Source organism: Aulonocara sp. 'chitande type north' Nkhata Bay, linkage group LG4 (assembly GCF_057382095.1).
Source record: "Aulonocara sp. 'chitande type north' Nkhata Bay isolate Kocher_YH1m ecotype deep benthic linkage group LG4, A_spYH_male_GT1.1, whole genome shotgun sequence".
NCBI lineage: Eukaryota > Metazoa > Chordata > Actinopteri > Cichliformes > Cichlidae > Aulonocara > Aulonocara sp. 'chitande type north' Nkhata Bay.
This window is the reverse complement of record NC_141347.1, coordinates 7,636,788-7,649,726: the sequence shown is the minus strand read 5'-3', so window position 1 is coordinate 7,649,726 and position 12,939 is coordinate 7,636,788.

Below are 12,939 nucleotides of genomic sequence, written 5' to 3'. Positions count from 1 at the left end.
ACGAGTCCGCACACAGAAACTTTGGATGTAAGGCTCTGTGCTCTGTGAGTAGTTTTCATGTTGTTGCATCACTGGCATCTACACTACCACTTAAAAGTTTAGAACACCCCAGTCAAGTCCAACGAATAGCTGGAAATGGTCCAAAAGTAAGGGAAAAAAACTGTCAAACGTGGAGGAGGAAGTGTGATGGTCTGGGGCTGTTTGCTGGATCCAGGGTCGATGACTCGTACACAGTCAGGTAACCTGAACCAAAACAACTATGACAGCATTCTGCAGCACCATGCAGTGCCCTCTGCTTGGTCAGGGGTTCATCCTACCGCAAGATAATGACCCCAAACATAAGTCAGAGTTATGCCAGAACTACCTCGGGAAAAAAGAACAAATGGTGAGCTTGAAAACATGGAGTGTCCAGCACAGTCTCCAGACTTAAACCCCATCGCGCTGGTTTGGGATAAACTGGACAGAAGAGTGAAAGCAAAGCAAACTACAAGGTCCACATTTATGGAACTTCTGCTACAGATATGGGAGAATACTTGATTTCTATTTTAGAAAGAATGCCACGGCTGTGTTCAGCTGTTATATCTGCCAAAGGGGGCGACTTTGATGGGTCAAAGTTTAGAATACATTTTGGTCCATGATTCCATTAATTCTTTTTTAACTCGAGTTTGTTATTTGTACTATGCTTTCATTTCAGATTGCAACAAGACATTAAACTGCATAGTTTTCAATAAAAAACTGGAAAATTGGGGTGTTCTAAAACTTTTGACTGGTAGTGTATGTCCTTCTGTGGCCATTTTATTATCTGTATCTGTATATGACCAGGAGGGCAGATGTATTGATAGCTCATTCCTACTGTTGAGCTGAGTTCTCAGCACCTGTCTTGCCTTCTGGTTATGTGGCTGTGGCTAATGCTTGTGGCCTATGAGAATACCCAGGTAATGGTAGCTATTCTGAGTGGCACCAGATCACCTCCTGGATCACCTTCTCTCACTTTGCAACCAATTGGCTGCATTTTCCAGTCCAAAACTGGAGATAATATCTGAAATTCAGGAAGGAGACCACACCTTCATACACACCCCTTCAAGTTCTCTGTCCATCCCGTCTCTATAGTCTGTTCGTTCTCATCTGTTCGGTCAGGACTTCTGTAAATATTTTTTCCGTTAAGGATTCAGATTGGACTGTAGCCCTTCTACAAAGGGGCACGCAAAAGAGAGTCATTTTATTTCACAGCTATTCTAACTGTATTTAGCTTCTTAAAACTCACATATTCAAACATCGAGCAGAAGCAAAGATAGCACCTGAAACAGCAAAGCTACTGCCTACCTTGGAGGTCCACACCCACCAGCACCAGGTAGAAGAGCAGAAGAGCCTCACTCAGGGCAACATAATAAGAAATCTGCCTTCACCCCACAGAGGGTATGTGTGTGTGTGTGTGGCTAGGCCTGGGTCTGGGGCTTACCGGGCCTTGATCCCTCTGGGACATTGTTATTAAGGGGGATTCTTCTCCCTGCTACTCCCCACTGGTTGTACAACACAGTCCAGTTCATGTGCTGGTGGGGTTGGGGCAGTCAGTGAAAAGGCAATAGTGGCGGTTCAGAGTTTTGTATGATTAGGGGTTGGGGGGTTCAGAGGGTAGAGATGAATGCAGGTCTGGAGTTGGTGTGTGTGAGAGCAGGGAGTGAATTCAGCATCCTGGCAGCCTGATGGATAAAGCTGTCTCTCAGTCTGCTGGTTCTGGCCCAGAGGCTCTTCAGTCTCCTTCCTGATAGCAGCAAACTGAAGAAGCTGTTGGACGGATGAGTGGAGTCACCTGTAATGCAGAGGGCTTTGGTTAGTGGGGTTTGCAGGGTGTGAGTTCTCCTGAAATCTGTGATGATCTCCTTTGTTTTCTCTACATTCAGGGACAGGTAGTTGTTGCTGCACTACTTGGTCAGATGTTTAGTCTGAGTCTGCAGAGGGTCCCAGTGCTGTGGAAGACGTCATGCGTCATTCCTGTACCAAAGACGCCACGTCCCACGGCCCCCTAGATTACAGGCCTGTGGGACTGATATCCCACGTCATGAAGACTCTGAAAAGACTCATCCTGGAATAGCTCCAACCCATAGTCAGACCACATCAGGTTCTCCTTCAGTTTGCTTACCAGCTCTGCCTCGGAGCTGAGGATGCCACCTGCTCAATCGTATCTACACCCATCTGGACCAGCCGGCGAGCACTGTGAGGGTCATGTTCTCTTACTTTTCCACTGTATTAAACACCATCAGGCCGACCTTCCTGGGTGATAAGCTAACAGTGATGCAAGTGGATGCGTCTCTGGTGTCCTGGATTGTTGATTACCTGACAGGAAGACCACAATACGTGCATCTTCCACAGTGTGTGTCTGAAAAGGTAATCAGCAACACAGGGGCACCACAAGGGACTGTCCTCTCCCCCTTCCTCTTCACTGTCTACACCACAGACTTCAGCCACCGCACAGAGACCTCCATCTTCAGAAGTTTTCTGTTAACTCTCCGGCATAGCCTTAAAACACAAACACTTAATTTGAAATAACAACTCTCCCTGAGCACAATAAACAAAAGAAAACGTTACTATGATGAGGGTAATGAACATGAATAGGGTGAACCACACTACGAGGACAAGATCCTGCGCGATGCGAGCAAAACACACTAAAACTTAACAGTCTGAAACAAGTGAAACAACCAGTTTTACTGAGTACTGGAAGGGGTCCGAGAGGGAGCCTTGGGGCTGTCGCAGTCGGGGAGGAGAACCCGACACTGGGTATGTTCCAGTGCAGGAACTCCGGGGAAGAGGGAAAGAGGTAAGGAAGTGTCACTATGAAGAGCAGGGAGAGAGTACTGATTAGCGGATTGTTCAAGTAAATGTCTACAAACTCACAGGATAATGCCACAGTCTTACTTTAGCATGAGCGGGGCTAAGCCAGAGGGGGGCAGTGGAGTAGCTGGATAGGGAGGCAGGCAGGTGAGCGTGGAAGTGGTAGAAGCGATCCAGCCTAATAATCCAAAAGGTCCTCAGAGAACAAATCCTGCCAGAGAGCTGAGCCAAACCGGCTTCACCTGAGACACATGGGACACCGGATGGACACGTAAGGCAGGCAGCAATGAAAGTTTGAGAGCAGTAGAACTGAGTACCTCTGTGATCTTGAATGGCCCGATGTAATGAGGAGATAGCTTATGAGAAACCGCCTGAAGGGGAATGTCCTTGGCAGTAAGCCAAGCCTCCTGACCAGCGGTGCACACCGGGGCCGGAGTCCGTCGCTGATTGGCGTAGTACTGCTGGCGAACAGGCGTCCTCGTCAACGCCTCCTGAGTCCTACTCCAAGTCCGCCGGCAACGTTGGAGATGGTGTCGCACCGAAGGCACTGCCAGCTCTGCCTCCTGCTCAGGGAACAATGGAGGCTGATATCCCACTGAGGCTTCAAATGGAGACAAACCAGTGGCAGAGGAAGTCAAGGTATTATGTGCGTACTCAAACCAAGGTAAGTAGGAGGCCCAGGTGGATGGAATGTGGGAGGTAACGCAGCGAAGTGTGGATTCTAACTCTTGGTTTAAACACTCAGTCTGTCCATCAGATTGAGGGTGGTAGCCTGAACTCAATGATGGTTTAGCCCCTAGGGCAGTACAAAAAGCCCTCCAAACTTGTGAAGTAAACTGAGGACCTCTGTCTGACACTATATCCGTGGGAATTCCGTGAAGTCTAAAAACATGTTCCACCAAAAGTTTAAAGGTCTCTGACACTGTGGGAAGCTTTTTCAGTGCCACAAAATGGGCTATCTTAGAGAATATGTCTATAATAGTGAGAATTACCGTGTTCCCCGAGGAATCAGGGAGCCCAGTGACAAAGTCCAAGGCGATGTGGGACCATGGACGGTGAGGTGTTAGCAAAGGATGTACAGTGGGGCAAAAAAGTATTTAGTCAGCCACCGATTGTGCAAGTTCCCCCACTTAAAATGATGACAGAGGTCAGTAATTTGCACCAGAGGTACACTTCAACTGTGAGAGACAGAATGTGAAAAAAAAATCCATGAATCCACATGGTAGGATTTGTAAAGAATTTATTGGTAAATCAGGGTGGAAAATAAGTATTTGGTCACCTCAAACAAGGAAAATCTCTGGCTCTCACAGACCTGTAACGTCTTCTGTAAGAAGCTTTTCTGTCCCCCACTCGTTACCTGTATGAATGGCACCTGTTTGAACTCATCATCTGTATAAAAGACACCTGTCCACAGCCTCAAACAGTCAGACTCCAAACTCCGCCATGGCCAAGACCAAAGAGCTTTCGAAGGACACCAGGAAAAGTATTGTAGACCTGCACCAGACTGGGAAGAGTGAATCTACAATAGGCAAGCAGCTTGGTGTATAAAAATCAACTGTGGGAGCAATCATCAGAAAATGGAAGACATACAAGACCACTGATAATCTCCCTCGATCTGGGGCTCCACGCAAGATCTCATCCCGTGGGGTCAAAATGATCATGAGAACGGTGAGCAAAGATCCCAGAACCACACGGGGGGACCTGGTGAATGACCTGCAGAGAGCTGGGACCAAAGTAACAAAGGTCACCATCAGTAACACACTACAACGGCAGGGAATCAAATCCCGCAGTGCCAGACGTGTTCCGCTGCTGAAGCCAGTGCATGTCCAGGCCTGTCTGAAGTTTGCCAGAGAGCACATGGATGATACAGCAGAGGATTGGGAGAATGTCATGTGGTCAGATGAAACCAAAGTAGAACTTTTTGGTATAAACTCAACTCGTCGTGTTTGGAGGAAGAAGAATACTGAGTTGCATCCCAAGAACACCATACCTACTGTGAAGCATGGGGGTGGAAACATCATGCTATGGGGCATTACCATAGCATGAGGTTTAATACTTGTAAATAAACGGTTAATCACACAAATCACTGTAACAGTAATAGTAAACATTGTTTAATGTTAATCCCTGGACCCCTCCTCTTGACTCATGGACACTCCCACGAGTCAACTCATCAAACCTGGATCCCTGTCATAAAGAAAAAGGTTAGCTAGACCATATCCCAGGCAACATCAGGGCATCTCCGCTGGAGTAGCCCCGTAACCCTGCAATAAAAGATGTTAGTGTGTTTTGCATATTAAATTTGCTTAACACCTGGCTCTCCCAGGAGCCTGCACACACACCATCATGGCCTGGAAAGCAAAATCTGGAAGTGAAATCAAACTTCACACTTGTAAACAATTATATCATAAGAGCAATAAGCATTCAACATCAGCAAGACAAGTGTCATGTGCAGATTTTCTCAAATCAGTAAACTACAACTATTACCCTAATTTGCCTCAGACATGGATAATCCCATGTACTCAGTCAACATTAATGTAATCGGTGACTGCTCTTAAGCAAAGTCACTCCGCTCATATATTACTATGGGCTCAAAAGTGGCCAGCTAATGAGCCCATATTCAACTTTTCCATAAACACTGCATCTCCTATTTGTTTTTCTCATGTCACTTGTCCGCTTCTGCCGAATCCTCTACACGCAGTCATAGAAAAACAAACATTAGCAACACACAGTGATCATTGGTGGTCAGACGCAGGTCGACAGGTTCCAGAGGTGCCATAAAAAGACCATAAAGTTAGCCATCTATAGCTGTGGGAAGAAGTGACACTAGTTTCCAACACAGGAAATTTCTCACATGTTATTCACATCATCAAAGTAACCTTCACATTTTCCCAAAAACACAGTGTAACAGCATCACCACTCATAACCTGTAAACACAGTTTCTTCACACACAAACCCAGAAATCCTGTAGTAGGAAAAAACATCAACCAGTTGTCCTGGTATAAATCGCATCATCAATTCACATGAAGAACTGGCATGCTGTAAGAATGTAAAAGAAATGCAAATGTTAGCGCTGCGCAGGCGTATGCATACTTTGTCACAGTTACCTCTGTAAGCAACACAAGGTAGTGAATAACACCCCTGGTAGATGCACAGACACAGAAAGTGGCATTTAACAGGTTAAATCATCACGCAACCTCGAATGTGGCTGTCATCTTTCTGCTCCTGTAAAAGGAAACACACATAGATTCATCTGCACCTTTGTCAAGTGGGGGTTAACTTCGCACAGTCGTGTTACATCAGTAAAGTCTTGTCAACTTTTGTCAGCTTTTACCAGTCAGTCAGTTTTTTTCCTCTTTCATTCATTCATGCATTCATTTTTTCTTTGCTGATAGTGGAACCTGTCGTCGCATTTAGTTTCCACTCTCAGCAAAATGACGTCATTTCAAAAAGAAAAAGAAGAACTTTTAGATCGGATTTCCTCGCTGAATCCTTTTTAGGAAGGGACGCTCATCTAATAATTGTCCCAAATAAGCGGCTTTCTCCTGAGCCCATTTTAATGTGGAGAAACTCACTTGTAACAATTTCCTCGACGACGTGTCGTACAGCACTTTCTGTTCTAATCGTGCAGATCTGCTCAAACGACAGAGATTATCAAACAAAACTTTCAGTACACTGTGAAAGTATCAAAATAAAAAGGCCTTGTTAAGTCATGACACAAAATCATACCAGTAGCATGGTTCATCATACCATCATACTAATTGGCAGGCTCAACTTCACAACTAAAGAAGAATCATCAGTTAGATTCACTCCAAACCAACCATCAGCTGCACAACATAACCCTAATGTCATATTAGCTATGAGTTTAATCACCAGGCCTGTGCTCTTCACTCATTTAGGCCACAGATCTATTTTATTCAGTTTTCCTTTTTTATTTATTTATTTATTAACCTTTATTTAACCAGGAAGATCCCATTGAGATTAAAAACCTCTTTTTCAAGGGAGACCTGGCCAAGATAGGCAGCAGCAGATGTCTCACAGTTACAGAAATTACTCAAACACAGGCAGCAACAACACACATGCAACAATAAGTGAAAGAATACAAATAAAATAAAAATAAAATTCAATAAAATTCAAATAAAATAAAAAGTCAGTTAAAATGACAATCAATCTAATTGAAACAGTTGCATGTTATGGACTTGGCCTCAAGGATTCGTAGTTTAGATTTAAAATCACTTAATGAAATGAATTCAGTCATTTTCCATTCCTTCTGCAGTTTGTTCCAGGCCGAGGGTGCTAAATGGACAAAAGCTCTTTTACCAAGTTCAGTTCGGGCAAATGGAACAGAAAGCAACAAGTAACCATGCGGACGAAGAGAATACCGACCAGCATGTTTCATTACAAGCAGGGAACATATATAAGAAGGCAGCAACCCAAGTATCGCCTTATATATAAAACTGTATAAATGAGAGTTCCTCCGACTTACCAAAGCAGGCCATCCTACCTGAGAGTATAACTCACAGTGGTGAGTCTGAAATTTACAGTTAGTGATGAACCTCAGACAAGCATGATACACAGAATCAACCATTCGAAGACATTGAGCAGAAGCATTCATATATAGAATATCACCATAATCCAGCACAGGCAAGAATGTTGCAGCAACAAGCCGCTTCTTTGTATTAAAAGAGAAACACAACTTATTTTGAAAATAAAATCTCAATTTTAACTTCAGGTTTTTCACAAGATTCTCTACATGTGGTTTGAAGGTAAGCGAGTCATCAATTAAGATTCCCAGATATTTATAGGTGTGAACCAACTCTATTTTATTACCTTCAAGAGTGGTTACTGATGGGATTGTTTGGGCTCGTCTCCTTGATTTAGAAAACAACATGAGCTTTGTTTTGTCTGCGTTGAGAACAAGTTTAAGCTGATGTAATGAGTGCTGGACAGCAGAAAAGGCTTTCTGCAAGGAGTCAATGGCTTGGACAAGAGTTGAACCACAGCTGTAAATAACTGTATCATCAGCATAGAAGTGCAAGTTTGCATCTGGCACATGTAGACTAAGATTGTTTACGTAAATGATAAATAGAAGGGGACCTAATACAGAACCCTGTGGCACTCCGCTGTGCACTGTAACAAAGTCAGAACATAGACCGTCAGATTTAATGCACTGAGTCCTGTTACTGAGGTAGTTTGAGAACCATGCCACTGCTCTCTCAGAGAGTCCTGACTGGAAGAGTCTAAGTTTTAAAATACAATGATCAACAGTGTCAAATGCTTTTGACAAATCAATTTCCCTTCATCATAAAACATGTGACATGTTGTCATGCACTTCACAAAAGAAGTTTGTTCTGACGTATTCAGAGTTGTGTATCTAGGTACAGGATTCACTCGCACATCAAAACAGGAAACTCAGTGTTTTAGAGTCTCCACTCAACACACAACAAACTCCATCACATCCCATTCACTCGTGCTAGAATTCAGTCACCTTTCATTAATCTAAGAACGATCAACGATCAACTAATTTGCATATCAGCTATTAACCCACTAGGATGACAGGACGACAGAAATGCATGTTCAAAATGTTATCACAAAAATAGAATTTCCCTCATACAGTAAATTACTTGCTGCATCAATCAAGCAGGAAGCATCTCTCAATTTACTATATCAACAACTAAATTTATTGTCTGATCACTGGTTGGTCAAACCAGAATCTTTTTTCCCACAAAAGTTAAATTGTTGTCCTGCAACCTAGAGAGTCAATTTTTTGCATTGGATAAATTCAGTATTTGATAACAAGTGTCTGCTAAATTGACACTATTTTAACACTGATGAAAGATAACAAGCTGATTTTCATTGCATGTGTGTTTGTGTTATTAGGCAGGTCTAATGCATGTCTGTGGAGCTGCATATCCAGCAGAGCATGTTCTTAAAGCTGCCTTTCCTACACACTTCTCTACTATTGTTTGATCATTTCTTAACTAATGTGCTATGAGTCCACTGGTCTTTGCATCACACTAAGTGACCTGGACAAGATGACAAACAGACTCACATGCTGAAGATGTTGTCTAATCTTCATAAGCTCTCTTGTGTTTGGAAGTGTCAGTAGGGTTAATGCATGTTCTGCTTGTGTGTGTGATTTTGTATACGTTTCTATTTTCGCAGTGTTTCAGACTCCTTCACAATTTTCCAACTTAAGCAGTCAGTTTTCTTTTCCCCAGGTTTGCTAACCCAAATTTTGATTTCCCACATTTAAATAACAGCATTCCTCTGTGTTCTCACCACTCCTCTCTGTTGTCTGTTGTCCTCTCACTCTGTTGTCCTCTCCCACTTCAACAGTCCAATAGCCGGCAGTTCTCCTTCAGCTTTGTCCTGTGTCTCTCTTTGTCCCACTGTCTCTTTTATTGCCATCTCGCTCCAAACATGGCAAATATCAAACTCAGACAGTCTTCTCAAAAGTCCTTCACACACAGTGAGGTTGCAGCTGGCTGGAAACGCATCTCCATCCATCCAATCTAGATGGTGGTTCTTCTCTTTCTGATGCCGTTTGCCCACAGCGCTGCTGGACCTCTCTGCTCAGGACTCTGGTATTGTCTCTTGGACTCCTGTCCACTGTTGATGTTCATGCTCGTGCTTCTGAAACTGCACTCGGTGTCTTCAGGGAGAGATTAGTTTCCTTGGAGCTTGCTTGTTCAGGATGAGGACGGGAAGCTGCAAAACAATTCAGCCAAAAAAATTCTGGCTGGGTGTTTCTATTTTTTCTAATGATTTCAACCTATAATTTTCTTCCGACTGCTGCCCGTGGAGAATTGATTCAGGTCTGCTTTTCACCTGAAAGTGACAAACTAAGACATTTTCATTATTATCATCACTGCTTAATCAACACACATCTCTCTCTCTCTCTCTCTCTGTGTTTTTGTGAACAATCCTTTCTTAAAAGCAGAAAATAAGATTGTAGTTGTTCTTGGCTGATCAACACAAAACCTTTTTCCTATAATTATTTTCCATCTACAATGTAAATTTTGTCTCTTTTTCACTCTTTTTTTTCTTTTCTTTACAATAGCTGGTGACCTGCAGAATTACCGCTCTCACAATCTGAGGCAATTACTTTTACACAGCGCACAAAAACACTGTGACGTCAAACACATTCACACTCACTTTTTCATCTGCATAAATAAATCATGTGGCTGGTGATATGTGCCATAGTAATCCATATGTCATGGTCCTGGGTCGTTGACCCAGCGTTTTGTGTTTATTCTGATTTGTATTAGTTTAGGGGTTAACCTGAAGTTTGGTGTATTGTCAGCCCTACCTGTGTCTGTCCTTGGTGCTCTGTTCATGTCCCCGTGTAGTGTTGTAAATCAGTCTGTGTTTCCTGTTTTACTTTGAAGGCTCATGTTCTGGATTTCCTGTTCCATTCTGAAGGTCTGTGTCTGTGTCATTGTGTTCAGCTTGTGTCCTCCAGTCATTACGTGTATTCAGATCAGCTGTTCTTCCCTCCTGTGTGCGATCACCCGATTACCGTGTGTGTGTGTGTATATATAGTGGGTGTCGGTCTGTGTTCGTTGTCGGCTCGTCTGCGTTCCTCCGTGTGTCTCTGCATTCATCTGCGTTCCATGGTGTCCTGTCTCTGCGTCTCTCTGCCCCGCACCCCTTTTGTATGGTCTCAGGTTTGCTTTTTAGTTTCTCCCAGTTTAGGTTTCCGTTTGTAATTGTTCATGCTGAGTTGCCTGTTTTTGCCACCACCACCTTGTAAATAAACATCACTCTGTCATCAGTTTGCTGCATCTTGGGTCCTCCTTCTTCCAACTCCACACGGCTCGCCTCGGCAGCCGTGACACCATAGGCATGACCACAAGTTTATTTAATTATTTTCGACCCAACAAAACAAATAACAAAAACATGATGCTGATGCTATGAACACTCTACACACATGAGTCAAGATGCAGGAAAACTGCTCACGGAAACGCTGCACATTCCAGTTATCACAGTTATCAGAGCTCTGTTTCCCTTTCTTTGAGTAGTTCTCAGACAGCTCTCGATCTGATAATGTGTAGCTTGCTCATCAGCCCAGAAGAGACTGCAACGCAACATCACACAGTAGTTGCATGCTCTGCCCACAGCGGCAAAGACTTGCACTTCCATATTCAATTCAGCTTCTCCATCATGTACTTTTAGATGTTTCATACAGGGTTCAGCATATTAGTTGTTTTCACAGATGTGCTCTATATCTCAACAATGGCTCATAACAAGACGACAGTCTTTCACACAGGTCAAGTGCCTCTATGCACTTCATTAGTTTAAATATTTGCCTATATCACTTCTCCTCATATGTCATTGTACTGAATTTGAGCAACCACAAGCTTAATGTAGATTACTTTTAACAACTATCCACCTCAATTACGTCTATGGTCTGGCACACAGGCTGCTGTCGATCAGGGCAAGTTAAAGAATAAACATTTTGTGTCAGCAAGGGGTGGGGGAAAGCCATTCACCACAGCACATCTCAAGTGCTGCTGATAAGATAAGATAAGATAACCTTTATTAGTCCCACACGTGGGAAATTTGTTTTGTCACAGCAGGAAGTGGACAGTGCAAAAGTTATGATGCAAAAATTAGAATACAATAAGAATAAATACAGTACACAGCTGTACAGAATAGAATAAAATAATATACTATATACAGTAGAATAAAATAGAATAAAAATATACAATAAGATAAAAATAGAATACGAATGCTATATACAACTGAGTAAAAATACAACGATGCCAGAAAGGATTATTGCACTTAGTGTTATTGCATATGTGTGGATGTGTGTGCTTGTTCAGTTAAAGTCTTATGTGGCAGGCCTTCTCCACACGGTCTTCAAGGCTGGTGTGTTTTCTGAAAACTTCTAACATTTGAATCTCTTCCATTTATAAGCCTGCGATTGACCGCACGGCTCAGGTCCGCGTGAAACCCGCGCGACCGTGCTCGCGTGAACGCGCGCAGCTTTTGAGCCGCCGCTCTCTCACATTTTTATTTAAATACTTTGTGCTGCCAGGAGCAAAGTCCAGCACAAACGTCTGTCTCCCTCCGACTCACTCTTGGTTGCTTTGAAACCCATGATAACAACAACAGTCGGTGTCACAGACCACGTGTTCTGCTCCGCACACACTCACACAACAACAACGACGATGACAACAATGACAACAACACAAAATAGGCCTACTCCGGACTCACACCGGACCTCTCGGGACCCTGACCCAGTTGTGGGACGCTCACCCATTTTCAAATTTCAAAACCTCTTTTTCGGGACACTAACCCAGTTCTGCGGTTATAGAGTCGCTCTCTCAACTTACTCGGCGTTGCTTAGCGTGTAATATAGCCTCGAATCCCGCCGATCGTCATTCATCGAGGAGAAAAGATAGACAGTTAATCCACAGGAACTTCCTGGCTGACGTCAGTCTTTCAGCGTGCCCGTTCTCGGTGAATGTTGACTCCAGGGATCCGACATCGAAGGACCAATTAATGATAGGTTTGTAGCTTGAACCTATCCGCTGGAACGTTGAAGACAATATAATTACACAGCAAAGCAAGACACGAGTAGGCACAGTTCTTCATGTTTCTCGTGCACGGGAGAGAACGGACAAACGCCGTTCTTTCGCTTGACCCCAGTTGCTCTCGTCCGTTCCCCCGTAACACTGCCCTTTTATTGAGGTCACATGAATATGCATCGGTTCATTAACATATGACATCTACATACAAACAAAGAGTACCTTGCGTGTGTGTGTGTGTGTGCGTGTGTGTGTGTGTGTGTGTGTGTGTGTGTGTGTGGTGTGATTTGTGTGAGGTCAAGATGTGACCCTGTGAAGACTCCCCAAAGCTGGTGCCAGGCGTCTAGCAGATCTATCTAAACAAAAGGCTCTTATACTTAAAGAGATATACGTGTGTTTGCTATACCATATATCAACAAAGAGAAGATAGGACCTCTCTGATGTTCCTAGACTGTGGGTGTGCATTCTAGTGTGGAATACACACCAAGCCTTTGCAGCCTGCTAAAGATCACAGTCCTATCACTACACAATTGATTATACACCTCTAAGCATATATGGTTCAATATTTCTAAGCATA